The following is a 15484-nucleotide window of genomic DNA, read 5'->3' as shown; positions in this document are numbered from 1 at the left end:
GGAAAGATGTATGTTTATTATCCAGGTACTGAAGTACGTAGGGCACAATGGGACTGATCACAGGAGTGAAGGCAGGATTCAGCTTGCTATCTGTTTGTTATAGAAAGAGCGCTGTGGAAACTTTACCATTCACAGGCTCATTTCTAAAGGGATCCTGCACGCTTTCTTCCTGAGGGCATAGCTAGCTCTTGAATGCTAAGCAGTCAGTTCCCAGTGTAATTATTCTCCTTTAAGGCCCTACAAACGGTTTTTGAAGTTACTGAGGCTTTTTCAGTGTGTGAACAGGGGTCATTTTTCACTGTTTTTTTGAGGACACTGGCACTCTGCTGAAGCAATGGTGTATCTTGACTGTACAGAGCTGTAAGGATACTAGTGGTATTATGCATAGCTAAATTTATCTGCCTCTGCATCTTACCTGAAGAATTCCAGCTTAGATTAGGGAGAATGTCTAACAGAGCCAACATATAATTATTGCACAACAAAATACTATACCAAGAATGTATAGCACTGTTCTTCTGTGACTTAAAATCCCTCTGTGACATTTTTAATTGTACAAATAAAATTTTCATTTATAGTTCATTATAAAAGAAAACAAGGGATCTTAAGATAAATTGTTAAAATGCCACCACTAAAGTTACTTATAGCTCTAACCCTATCTGGTCCCAGCTGCAGAACTAAAAGGCTAGGTCCCAACTCTACAGGCAGAGTTACAGAGGTGAGCACAGCTGGGAATGGAATATTTCCCTCTTTCTGAGAATACACACAAAAATATAAAGCATAGAAAACTGTACTTCAATAGGAGCTGTACATATCCAGGCATTTACTACATCTCTTTCATGTGGTCAGTTTGAAAGGAAAATGAACATGCCAGATAATCTTGCAAGCAATCTACAAATGGAACTGAAAATAAACTGAAAGTTTAGCAAAAATTTGAAGTGCTGTTATCTGAAAAAAGGACTTGAAACTGAAGTTCAAAATTATATTGATCATCTGTAAAGTCTCAAAGTACTTAATCTAACTGGAAGTTCTAAGCCCTAATATCTAGTTTAAGCATAATAGAAAGCTCTTAGTTCTCAGAAATATAAATTGCAATAATAAAGTTTAACTTCCTCTGTGTGTGTGCATTTAGCGCCCATTTCCAGTAGGGTGAAAGAGAATGAGTTTTCTACTTTTCCAGCACTTAAAAGGGAGAGGGTGAGTTATGTGACTAAATTAAGGATATATTATTTTTAAAGTACTCTAAAAGGATTCTCTTTTTGTTTGTTTAGAATTCTCTTCTAAATTCTCTTTTTGTTTATTTTTTGTGGTAGACTTGGAGCAAGGGCAATGGGTAGGGGGTCGGAGTTGGGCTTTTTAAAGCATTTCACAGCCACAGTTCAGAACATCCCTGTGTCTTCCTTGTGCTATTGCAGATCAGCCGTACTCTTCCAGGGTGAAGTGAACCCAGTGCAGCCTCAGAATTACAGCTCAGTTACATAAGACATAATCTGCAACCTAGCTACAGTTTAAAAGTCTATTTATTTTATTCATCACCGTCTAGGGGAAAAATTAGTCTGATGCTGCTTTTGCAGCAGAGTTTAATCTCCCCCCTTCCAACCCCTCTAAAATTCAAATTAGCCTCCAATTCAGAGCTTTTGCCACCAGGTCATGAATGCTAAACAGTCTGCTTCTAGTCCAGTCTGTTCAGTGCCTGTCTAATGATTATTCTCCATAGAAACCCTACTGGAGTCAGTTATTATTCTTTCCTCATGCACTCGTATTGCTCCTGTATTTATATAAGATTAAGTAGTCATGTTAGGTTTTTTTACCTCTCTGATTGGAGCTTATTTTAACTTCAATTAAGCCATCAGCCCAGCTTTCTGAAGGCAGAGCAATAGCTTTTCCATTATAATTCTCTCCACCTTTTGTATGAAAACGATGTTGATGATTGGTTGCTTTGGGGATTACTCTGTGGCAGGTAACCAATGAGAAAAGTCATAGAGGATAAATGGTGCCAGACTCCCAGAGGTGCTGTGGCACTGTGTAATTATTGTTCCAGACAGCTGAAAGCAGCAGGTTTTCTGGTTCCCCGCTTAGTTTTAGTCTGCCATGATTGCTGGCATAGAAAGACACTGATTATAAGTAAACATTAATTATGCCCTGCTAGCACACTGCTTAAGGTACGGTGTGCTCAGCTTAATAGAACTACAATCCTGTACCTGGCTTATGGTTTTTTAAGTAGCATTTTTTTCTAAGATTCAGCCTCCAGAGCCTGATTTTGATTTTCTATACAGAGGACATTTCTTCCAAATATCCTCCTCATGCATGGCTAGAGTTATGGAGTTTTCTTGTAGCACTACTTACATACCGTACTGCAGCGCTGCTGCTACAGTAAGTATAAGCATTTGAGCTGCTCTTTGATGAAGCATCATACAATTTTGTTGAGCTGTGACTTACCACCCATCCAAATCGGAACAGAGGGACATTTTCTTTTTGCCTTCAAACATTTAAATCACTCAGCATGCCTAATGAGATTATTTGGGTGGTGTGGCTATTTCTGAGGAACCCCCCCCCTTTTTTTTTTTTTTAAACCATTTTAAAATGCAAGGCCCAGGTGTATAGTTCTGCAATTGTATATATTGCCTCTTGAGTTCAGTGGGAAGTTGCAAAGTGATTTCCGTGGCACTGTGAACACAGCCTCTAACAATGATGAAATTTCACTACGCTGTGATTGCACTGCATTGCAGTGAAAGAGGCTCAATTTGATTATCTGGCTATTCCATTTCTCCTATATTTACAACCTGACTGACCTCTGGGGAAAGGGTAGGACAGCCAGCCAATCATGTCGGAGACATTTCAAAAGGTCAAAGCATTTACTACTATAATTCAAAGCTACTACAATTCTGAGACCTTGTTCTCATGACAAAAATTGGCAGAACAACACAGTTAATATGAAATATTTATCCATTCTTATGGCAACTGTCAGAATATAAAATGTTGTAAAGAATTAACCCCTTTCTTGTACCGGTGTTCAAGACTACAGGTTTTCTGTAGGTGCACCAAAAGGATCTTAAAATTAAACTAAAACTAATTTTAACAGTTATTCTAGGTCTCTTGTTTAAAATGGCAAACTAAGAATGGCTTCTCCTTGCCAATTTCTTTACTTTTGCTCTTAGGACTTGTATCTAGCCTCACAATGATACATTCTTTGGTTTTGCCAACCTTGCTCCAGTTACAAACCACTCCAGTGTTCAGGAACTTAATGGGAGTGTCCAAATCTTTAAACTGAACTTTGTTTCTCCCATCATTCATAAGCAGCAGGGTTCACATAATCCCTTCTATGCCATGATGATACACATCGGTACAATTTTAACAGGACAATTCCTCTACTCTCCAGCCACCTTGTAAAACATGTGTTTGTCGAATTTGAGGCTTCAGAAATGGAAATAGGGACAGATCTGAACATTAAAGCCAGCAGGATCCAGATGGAATTTTGTGCAACCTTCTCTACACAAGTCACCGCATCCCTGACTTGAAATACTTATTGAGATGAGGCACAGCAAGAGGCTTGCCTTTAGTACCAGCCTACCTTCCAAAGGGAAGGGCTCCGATTATAGGAGTATTCCTAGCAGTTTTATGTTTAAGGGTCAGTTCCATTCTAAGTCTTGATTGCTGGCTTTACTCTCCCATTATAGAACAGGTTAGATTGAAATTCAGTCTACAAATTTGGCAGGCTGCATACAGTTTTTCTCTTTAAAATGACTTCGAGTGCAGATGGGTCTGAATCAAAACCTGAAGATCCAAAACTCAAAGAACAGTCACATGGTCAAAACCCAGATCTGAATTTTGCAGATCAGGCCCATCTCTAGTTGTCAACCATTTTATCCCCTGATTTTATTATAAAGGAAAATAAATCCCAGACTGTACCCAGCAACATTTTACCTTGTATAGCAACTTTACCAAACATTAACAAATTAAGCTTCAAAGCGCCCCAGATGCCCTGTTCCACGCTGTAAAAACCAGACCACACTATCAAACTGGATAGTTTTTAAAGCACTGTTTGGGGCCTCTTCCCCACACTATTATTTTGGGGTTTGCTGAACAAGGTTTTTAATCAAACTCGTGGGGGGGAAATATACATGTATTAGATTATTATATATTTAGTAGGCCTGTCAATTAATCACCATTAACTCAAATGATTAATGCAAAACAAATTAACTAGTTTTAAAAAAAGTTGTGATTAATCACAGTTTTAATTGCACTCTTAAATTTAAATTGGTATTCTATTACTACTGTAGTTTTGGATGTTTTTCTACATTTTCAAACATATTGATTTCAATTACAACACAGAATAAAAAATGTACAGTGCTCATGTTATATTATTTTTGATTACACCATAAAAAAAACAATTGATAGTATTTTTCAATTAATCTCACACAGGTACTGTAGTGCAATCTCTTTATCGTGAAAGTGCAATTTACAAATGTAGATTTTTTTTTTTAATATAACTGCACTCAAAAACAAAACAATGCAAGACTTTAGAGCCTACAAGTCCACTCAGTCCTACTTCTTGTTCAGCCAATTGCTAAGACAAACACGGTAGTTTATATTTATGGGAGATAATGGCGCCCGCTGTAATTTACAACGTCACCTGAAAGTAATAACAGGCATTCATATGGCACTGTTGTAGCCGGTGTTGCAAGGTATTTAAGTGCCAGAGATCCTAAACATTCATATGCCCCTTCATGCTTCGACTACCATGCCAGAGGACATGCTTCCACATTGCATTTAAATTGGTATTCTATTATTGTTTAACAAGGCGATTAAAACTGCAATTATGTCTATTTTTTAAATCTCGTGATTAATTACAATTATCTTCTTTAATCGTTTGAAAGCCCTAATATTTAGGGCCAGATCCATTGAAGTCAATGTAGCTACACTGATTCACACCAGCTGAAGATATGTCCCATTGTGTGCATGCGTACCTGCCTGGGCAGGGGTGCATATTATATTATAGATATTACATTTCCTGCAGAATGTCCCTTCTCTTCATTAAGATGCCTAAAGCAATTGATAGTATTGAAATATAAACTCATTTTGTAGAGAGGACTCAAAACCAAAACTCTGCATCCAAATCCCATCCCTCCACCCCAATCTTGCTACATCCAAAACAAGATCTTTCTTGCCTGGCCTCTGAAACCCAGGCTCCGAACTTTGGAGGATTTGACATTTGGATCCAGATTTTACAGTTCTGGCCCCTATGCAGTCAGACACTATTCAGTCCCAAATCTCTCACTGAAGTCAGACTCCCAAAAACTCCTGGAGTCAATGGCAGTTTGGCCCTTGACAGTTTTCTTGCCTGCACCTGTTTTTAAAACAGAGTATTAGAAAAAAGTAAACATTATCCATTATTTGTAATAGGAACCAGTGTCTAATCATTTTAATGTTATTTGTTTAATATGTGAGAGAGTCAAGTTTGACAGGCAGCACCATCTCTTTCAGAAGCACAGCAGCTACTTTACATATTCTTTATCTGTGCAGCAAACCTATTTGTAAGCCAATCTACTAAAATGTACACGGTTGAAATAATGTATTGCATCAGTTTAATGAAGCATCCATGGATGAATCAGCGTGAATCAAAACTCCTCTAACAGTTACTTGTACGTGGAATTGTTTGATTTAGACAATGCATCAAGTTCAAAAGGACTGTGGACCTAATGACATGTGATGGCAAGTCTCTCATTGGTTTGTAGTGTGGTTATGATATATTATAGTATGTGTATAATACATATAGCTATTTTTGATGGACATTTGGGCTTTCAACTGAACCAGTTTTTTTTCCCCGCATGAAAAGTGGCTGCTAGCTGTGGAAAATTGCAACTTTTCATCAAAAAACAAACTTTGGTTGTTTTTTCAATTGAAAGTTTCTGCAGAAACCCCTCTTCCTCCCCTCCCAAACCTCCACAACATTGTTTTCCAATCAGCTCTACTATTGAGCCTGGACAAGACACCAACATAATTCTGTGTTACATTGTGGGGAGGATGGGAAGAAGGCAGAGAAACAAGAGGGGGAGGGGGAATACCACCACTATGTCTGGGCATCTGGCTGGCCAAGAGAAAGACAGTAACAAAGGAGAATTGCCAAGAGCAGGCTGCCAAGAGCCACAAAAACTGTCTTCTTTGAGTATCATCATCACGTTCCTATTATGCCTCTGGCGTTTAGGACAGTGCCAAAGCTCCTCCATTCCGGTTTGTTTCTGGGAAGTCTTTCAATGGTTCCCCAGCTGTGCCCCAGGTTTTTCAGCTCGGCTTCCACAGCTCTTCGCCATGTTGTTTTCGGGCGGCCTCATTTTCGCTTGCCTTCAGGTGTCCATCTTATTGCTACTCTGGAATCAGTTTCCAACTGAAGCACATGACCAATCCATCTCCAATGCCTCCTGGCAATGATGGTGCTCAGATCCTCTTGGCTGCAATGTGTCAATAGATCTTGGCTTGAGATTGTTCTGGGCCAAAATATACAGAGGATTTTTCTGAAGCAGGTTGTATGGAATGAAGACAGTTTGGACATGTCATACTTTCTCATTCCCCAACATTCTGCACTATAAAGTAGTGTTGAAAGTATGCAGCTCTGATAAATCTTGAGTTTGGTTTTGGTGTTGTATTTTGAGGATTTCCACACTGTATTTAAGCTCCTGAAGATGTTTCTGGCCTTACAGATTTTGTTCCGGATGCCCTGGCTTGTTCCACTATTCTGGCTGATGGTGCTGCCCAAGTATGTGAATGTTTCTACACTGGTAAGAACATAATCCTCTATCCGTACTGATGATGGTGAGGCAATATTAAAGGTCATGATATCGGTCTTATTGTGGTTGATTTTCAGTCCAATTTGCTGGCTAAATGTGTTGAGTTGAGTTTTTTCTTGTATATGGTGTTGGATATGTGATAGGAGAGGGTCATCATCTATGAAGTCCAGGTCTTCAAGGGATGAAGGGATGAAGAGTTTCCATTTAATGCCGCGTGGCATGTCTTCTGTTGTACACCGCATTACCCAGTCGATGGCAATGTTGAAGAGGATTGCAGACATGACGTACTCCTGTTTTAACTTCAAAACTGAGCGCTCACTGTGATCAACACTGCATGTAAAGTTGAAATAGCAGCTTTTGATGACATTGATTATATGGAAAGGAATTCCATATGCCCACAGAATGTGCCATAGGCTGGTCCTGTGAATGCTATCAAAAGCCTTCTCAAAGTCTATGAAATTTATGTAGGATTGCCGTTGCCATTCTTAGCACTGTTCTATTATGTTTCATAGAGTAAAGATCTGGTCTGTGCATCCATGCCCTTTCACTGAGCAACTCTGTGACTAAATCTGAGCCTCAAAAGAAGCTGGCATGCCGTAAAAACCCAAATCAATTTGCTGCAGTCTTCTGTACATCCCAGTTCACTCTCCTGCAGTATATCTGGGCTTGTGCCAAGGAGCAGGTATTTTGTTACAGCTTGGTGAACAAATGTAAAGGATAACTGGGCAACTACTGCTCACACAGCAGCTTGAATGAGCTATTACTATAGGAGGTAAATGCTAACAATATTCCAGCACCTAGCACCAGCAGGATGTGCCATTGTGCCATGTAGGGGGGAAGTGGTTAGGCCAGGTGTGTATGAACGGCTTAAACAAGCTTTGGAAACATTGGCTCTTTAAACAATCAAAGCAGAAATGGTTGTAATGGCTCAGATCATTCTTTACAAAACATTTGAGGGGAAAAATACTGAAAGGCTTATGAACTATTACTGGTTTGATCAAATTCTTGCTTCTCATCCCCCACTGAAAGCTCTCTCTAACCTATATCTCTCTCACTTCTAGCTCTTGTCCTACTCTCCCCATGCTCATCCTTTCATCTCACATCCTCCTTTCACTGCCTTTGCCCACTCTTGTCTTTCTGCTTTCTATCACGCTGCCTGGATCACTCCCTTTCCTTAGCCACAGGCCTCTCTCCTCCTTTGGGCCCCTCCTTACATCCCACCCTTCTCATCTTTCAAGCTCTCTATGTCCCCCAGCGCTTAGCTGTTCATCCTGTCTTGTGTGCAAGCTGCTTGGAGCAGGAAATGTGCCTTATCATTGGCCTCAGCCCTGCAAACACTTACACATGTGTGCACTTACTCATGAACAGTGCTGTCGGAGGCAGCCTTCATTTATTGGTGTCTGAAGAACCCTCACTGCATAGATAGTTGGGGCATTCAATGGTTTTTAAGTTTCATTTGAAAGCCACCTTTAAGCATCTTCCTCCATCCATCCCTTGTTTCCATGTTTGGCTCTGTGTGATCCTCTCCAGTCCCATCACTTCGGTCATCCTCATTCCTCTCCTTTTCTCCCTCTCCCTCCTTCCCCTCCAGCCCCCACAACCTCTCCCTTTTCAGACTTGATTCCCTTCCCCTTTCACACATTCTGCCACAGCCTTCCAGATTCTTTGCTCCTCTTTCAACCTCACCTGACCTTGGGCAAGACACTTACTGTTGTTCTTATTTTATAGGTAGGAAATCCAGGGGAAAATGAAGGTAAGTGTCTTGCACAAAGTCATACATGTTCTAATACATTCAAGTCAAGAGGCATCTTTCAATTGATTAGAATGGGAGTTCAACTCAAAGAGTGAATGACACTCAGTCCATTAGGCCATGCTGCGTCCACTAGTGTTAGAAGACAATCTAAAGTCACATAGATTTTTTTGTTTAATAACTTCTGGTATTTCCTGGTTCTTAGAATAACAAAATCAAGTTCCTTTATATTATATTGGTCCTGCCTGGAGTCAAGCAGCAGAAACTGGTAAACCTGAAAGGCCTCTAGTAGTTTTTAACATGTAATTTGGTTAGCAGAATAAAGCACAGAAGCTATTCAGTCCCTAGAACAACTCTTATGTATGACTCACTATCTGCTCAGCTGATCTGAGCAAGGAAAAAAGGTCTCTTATAAGGGGGTAAATATGATTGACTCAGCCTTTTTCTACCTCTAGCTACTATGATCTCCAAGGAAAAGTGTCAAAACATAACCAATAGACTCAATCTTAATACACAGTTAAAGCCAACTCCTAAAAGCTGATTCACGCAGACAGACTCCAATGCCTGATTAGAGTACCATTGAAATCAGTGTTGAGACTCTGCCCACACTGAACATCTTGCATGATCGGGGGGTCTATTATGTAATTATAGGCAGCACAGATAGTGAGGCCTCTAGTTAAAATTGCCCAACATGCCCCATAATCAGACCCTATTTTCAGTTGCTTATAACTTTGCCAAACTTTGGACTGAAATTTGCCATACATGGTGTCTGCCTCATGCTGATGTATTTGTTTGGCTGAAATTTTCAAATATAAACAAACTGTTTAGCTGACTATGAACAAGGCTGAGGAAAAATATTTTGTTTTGTCCATGTAAAAACATTCACAACCATTTAACTGAGAGGCTTTAAGGACCCCACAACCCTGCTTCGGGGCAAAAACTTTGAAATTATGCAAGGGAATTGCTCCTGTGGCAGGGATGTGCTTTTTGCCATCCCACAAAAATTTACCTAAATTTGGCCAAGTTATGAGCCTCTGAATAGCTTAGTTCACCACATGCTCCATAGAGACTGGTTCAAATGTAGCAGTTAATTCTCTGAGCATTCCACCTGTATTGAGCATATTTCAGCTAGGGATGCCAACTTTCTAATAGCAGAAAACCAAACACCCTTGCCCTGCCCCCCACGCACTCCATCCCCTTTCCCCCCCGTCGCTCTCCCTCACCTTTGCTCACTTGCTCATTTTCACTGGGTTGGGGTAGGGAGTAGGGTGTGAAGGCTCTGGCTGGGAGTGCAGGCTTTGAGGTAGGGCTGGGGATGAGGGGTTTGAGGTGCAGGCAGGGGCTCCGGGCTGGGGTTTTGGGTGCAGGAGGGGTATATGCTCTGGGCTGGGGATGCGGGTTGTGGGGTGGGCCCAGAAATGAGGGGTTCTGGGTGTGGGAGGGAGCTCAGAGCTGGGACAGGGGTGGGGGTGTGGGAGGGAGTGAGGGGTGCAGGCTCCAGGGAAGTGGCAACATGTCCCTCCGGCTCCTAGGCAGAGGCGCAGCCAAGGGGCTCTGTTTGCTGGCAGCACCCTCCACCCTCAGGCACTGTCCCTGCAGCTCCCATTGGCCGGGCTCACTGTGCTGCCAACCAGACTTTTAATGGCCCAGGAAGAAGTGCTGACCAGAGCTGCCAGGATCCCTTTTTGACCGGGTGTTCCTAATTTCAACCCAGGGTTGCAGGCGCTGAGCAGGATTTTTCCTGTAATTGCTCCTCTAGGCAGACACTGGTGTGGTGCCAGGCACAGGAAGTGAGAGCAGGGAAAACGTCTCTCCTGTATTTCAGTACTCCCTCTGCTCGTGCCCAGGTGTTTAGGAGAATTTTATACCTATCTCATAGAACTGGAAGGGACCCTGAAAGGTCATCGAGTCCAGCCCCCTGCCTTCATTAGCAGGACCAAGTACTGATTTTTGCCCCAGATCCCTATGTGACCCCCTCAAGGATTGAACTCACAACCCTGGGTTTAGCAGGCCAGTGCTCCAACCACTGAGCTATCCTCCCCCATGAAATTTCAGATTTAAATATAAGAAATCATGAAATTTACAATTTTTTAAATCCCATGACCGTGAATTTGACCGAAATGTTCTGTAAATTTGGTAGAGCCCTAATTCATGGGCTTTTCTACAGTCTAATCACTATAGTATCCAAGTGCGTCACAAACATTGCTGAATTTATCTTTGTAACACCTTGTGAGGCAAGGAGGTGGTATTATTCTCATTTTACAGATGAGGAACTGAGGTACAGAGACATTAATGTTAAAAGTCCACTAATTTTATGTACCCAATTTGAGATGCCTAGGTCCTGATTTTTTTTTAAAAGAGTATTTAGCATTATATAGCATTTTATATGCTCAAAGCACAGTTCCCATTGACTTCAATTGCAGTTCTCAGTGCTCAGCGCTTCTGCAAGTCAGACCCAAGGGTCTCAAGTCAGACACCCAGAAACTGAGACACACACAGTTAGTGACCCTCTCTGAAAAGTTTGGTGTAAGTGACTTGTCCAGAATCACACAGGAACTCTAACACTGGCAGTGACTGAATCCAGTTCTCTGGGGTAGCATTCAACTGCCTTAACTATGGAACCATGACTTCTGTTAATCTCTTGCCTCATTCACCACACACTTTCCAAATTTTGCAACAAATGAGGCAGGGAACCTACCAACAACAGCCTCCTTCGCTACAAACTCTGATTCATTCCTTGTACATTGAATGGAACAGAGGTCCTGTGGAAAAAAAAAAGTATCTGAGCATGTAATTAAATACTATCATAATGTATATGCACAAAGTGGCCAAATGAAGATTGCACAAATTCAGATTTTAACTTTAGAGTGCTAGACTTTGTGACTTTAAAATTCTTTTAGTGTAGTTTTTTAATGTAATGTAATAGTAGGTGAAAGTCTCTGTTGTAACTGAGTCCACATGTTATTATCTAAACAGTGTTTTTACTTTTTTGGCTCAATGTTCTCTGTATTTAAGTCAAACTAGTGATTTTTTGAAGAGAATTCCGAAAGGTACACAGTGCACATCTCCAAAAGCATGACAAGCCTCTAATCATTCTGGTCAAAATAATGTTTGTTTAGCTTATTTCTCTTCACTGTGCCAAAGCATCTAGAATAATGTATGAGAACCCTCAGATTTACACACCTGTTCAAATAGTTATTTAAAAGGACAGAAAAATACATCTTTACAGAAATACCCTGTGTAATTGGCACAACTAGGTCTTGGCTGGGCTAAATCAGTTGACTGTCTGCTATATTAGATTACCAGGATACAGAGTAAATAGGAGATAAATCCAGCAGACTAAAGATGGGGGTGGGGATGTCAACAAGGATGAGCGAGAATGTCTGAAGAAAGAAATGACCTAAGCAGTCTGGATATTATAGGCTCAGCAGAAACTCCTTTTAAAAATGAGGCAGAAGATAAAAATAGCAGGGCAAAAAATGAAACAAAATAAAACAAAAAACACATGCCAGGAAACTGTAATATATCTCCAAGGCAGGATGGGAAGGCAGCTCAGGAAGCGTTTCTGTAGATAAGAAAGCTCTGTAAAAAAATTCTCCATCACTGATCACGGGAGGACTGCATTTACCATGACATTAACCTCAGCTAACCAAGGTGAAATAAGAGAGGAAGGATGCAGTTTCCCCGGGTAGCACACGACTGTTTTTCTGACCTATACTGTGCAGCAAGTTACAACAGCAAAGTCTGTTCCGGATACAGTCTTAGCAACAGGACAGGTTGTGATAAAAACCAAACAAAACCCGCTGAAAGCTGCTGATTGCAAGGTGAAGTACTCCTGAGAGCACTTGTGCAAAAGTATACTGGTGACATAACATGTCTGGAAAAAGGCTCCCTAACACTGAATTATTGTCCTAGTGACTGTGAGCAATACCTTTGAACAGTCAAGGCCAGAGATCTGCATAGTCATTAACTCAAATTAAATCAGCAAGAAAAAACAATACATGTAAGCAAGATTGCAGAACATTACACAGTGTAAACAAAACTATTTAAGTGTAATCTACAAAGGAAAAACTTTGTTCTTCATGATACGTGAAGAAGACTTGGAAGGCTCTGGTTTGTTTGTTTTTGCATGGTCGTTTCCCACAAGAGTAACCAAGGGCCCATCTTCCCTAGAATACTATATGGATGGTTGCAGAAGTAATGGATTATGACATCCCAGGTACCATGGACGCAAAACCTGAGTAACTGAGCAGGGAAGTGATTTTGCTTTGGACTGTTTAACACACTAAAATACATGGGGGGAAAAAAGCAGTCTCGGTTAAAGCTTCACAAACTGGCCCTTTTCATCTAAGGAATGAGGACCCTCACAGTGCCCATGTTTGGGGCCTCCTAACAATCCTCTAATAAAACCAGGGAAAATCAGACTCAATATTCCTGACATTTTAAAATAAAAAAACAAGCAGAAAATGTTATTTTACCATACACACACACACACACAAATTGCCAGTATTTGTGGAGTTCCACTCTGTGCCTAAATCAGTGTGCTAGAACCATCCCAATTTGGTCTGAAAACACCTACCCAAAAGCGTGGCCATCATTTGGATGCCTTGTCCAGTTTTCCATTCAGTAATTCGGGTAGCCACTGTCTACACTGTAATGAGGAGGTTTTGCGCCTCGTGTAGGCACTTCCAAGTTAGCTTTGCTCTAGCTAGAGTGACAGGTTTCAGAGTAGCAGCCGTGTTAGTCTGTATCCGCAAAAAGAACAGGAGTACTTGTGGCACCTTAGAGACTAACAAATTTATTAGAGCATAAAGCTTTCGTGGACTACAGCCCACTTCATCTACCCAGGATCTGCTCAAGCAGCTAGCCCATGTTGCTGCCCATGCTGTCACTGCTATATTGCTATCATTGTACAGCTAGTGTTACTCAAACTCGCTTTGATCTTGTGTAGTCATACCCATGCTAGTGCAGCTCTAGCTAGATCTACACTAGCTTGGAGTTGTCTGGATGAGCTGCAATCACACCTACTGATTGCACTGTAGACATACCCTGGCTTAGGGTATCCCTGTGGGCTCAGACTGGCACTTGCTCAGGGCAGCTCGACCCTCACGTCGCTGCAGCTACACTATAGTTTTAGCACAAGAGCTCATTCAAAGCCTGCATGAGTATGTCTCCTCAAGCAGGAAATTACACCCCCATGTCAAAGTGCACAGTCTTAAAAAACCTCTACTCTCAGAGTCGGGCAAATGGTACGCAGTCAATCCGGTCACCTCCTAAAACATTATTATGCTGCAGGAATTGTGACTCTGCCCCTGACAACACAGGGATATTCAGTTGGCCAAAGTGCTAATAGACGTTGGGAACATCTTAGAAAATACACACAAAACTCTAAACCAATCCATTCACAGTCAGATTCCCATCCTAATCCAGCCCACACCTTTGCTCAAAATAATTTGCCAAACCTCAGCAATTAATTAAAACAACAGTAAAGCTTTGGTGTAAACCAAGATAAGGGAACAGAAAATTCAGAGTTTAAACTTAATCTATTATTAGTTCACCTTGTTATGTCTGGAACTGCAGATCACACGGTATAGTATTTAAAATAAGAGACTACGTACATTGGGAGAAGCCACAATAGGCCAAGTTCTGCAGTCCCTAACTGAGCCAGATTTGATTAAAAACTTCAGAATATGGCCCAGTATTAGCTATCATACCTGCACATAATAGAGACAAATTTCAAGACTTGACTCTGATGTATTTTTCTACTTTAAGTCACAACCTGAATTAAAAAAAAAAAAAAAGTTCTCATGCAAAGAGCTGGGTTCACATTCAATTCTTTGCCTTCTATTATCAAGCTTAGAGAGAAGGTTATTAATAACTCAATCAATAGTAAACTGGAAAAATGTCTTTACTGTGGTAAAACAAAGAATTTAGCTACAGTGAAGCTATACTTTTAAGAATTTGCAGAACAATGCAAAAGAAAAAGGATGACATTTTACCTTCCGCCCTAGCTCTTATCAAAGTATGTTTTTTTTGGTCTCCCCTAGTGTTCCGGAGCTCTTTAAAGAACGGGAGATGCAATGGATTTCTTGTAGCATTTAGATTTTCCTATAAACATTTGACACATTTTTTTATTTGGTGAAAGTTAATGTCTAAATTGTAGCTGCTAGACCAGGAAGAAAGCAGGCAATAGAGCATTACAACCTAGCTAAAAGAGCAGAAACTAAAAAGTAACTGTAACAGGCCAATAGATCTTGAGTGGAGTTTGATGTATACAAATAAAGAGTAATCCCATTTTCATTTTGCCCTTGTTTTGGTATGTTATCTTGAAAAAAAAAATTATTCTTTTAAAAATATTCCTCAAAATCTTCTGCCTCAGGTGTCAAAGGTCACTCATGCTGTCAAAGTACAGGTTTATATTGGTAGAGAAATAATAACAGACTGTATCACTCAAAGAAGGTGATAGCATAAAATACAAGGAATTGGAGTGAGCTGTTGTCAGTTCTGGTCATCCCACCTCAATACATATATATCAGAAGAGCAGGTATCAGAAATGGGTGACGAAAATTATTCGACACATGGAGAGACTGAAAAGATTAGGACTGCTAGTTTTAGAGAAGAGACAAATACGATGGAACTGGTGGAGGTATACAGAGCGATGGTAAAGAAAAGATAGGACAGATAGGAATATTTATACCCTCCCTCATCATACAAAAACAAGGTAGGGTGACCAGACGTCCCGATAAAATCGGGACCATCCCAATATTTAGGTGTTTGTCCCGATATTTCGCTCCGCTGTTTTTTTTTCTCCCTCCGCCAGCGGACCCCCTCTGCCCCATGTGTCCCGATATTTTCTTCCTCTCATCTGGTCACCCTAAAACAAGGGGACATAAAGGCAACAAACTTAAACCTGATAAAAGGAAATAGTTTTTACTGCACTCTTTAACCTTCT

This window comes from Malaclemys terrapin, chromosome 2 (genome assembly GCF_027887155.1).
Source record: "Malaclemys terrapin pileata isolate rMalTer1 chromosome 2, rMalTer1.hap1, whole genome shotgun sequence".
Lineage (NCBI taxonomy): Eukaryota > Metazoa > Chordata > Testudines > Emydidae > Malaclemys > Malaclemys terrapin.
This window is presented reverse-complemented; position numbering follows the sequence as displayed.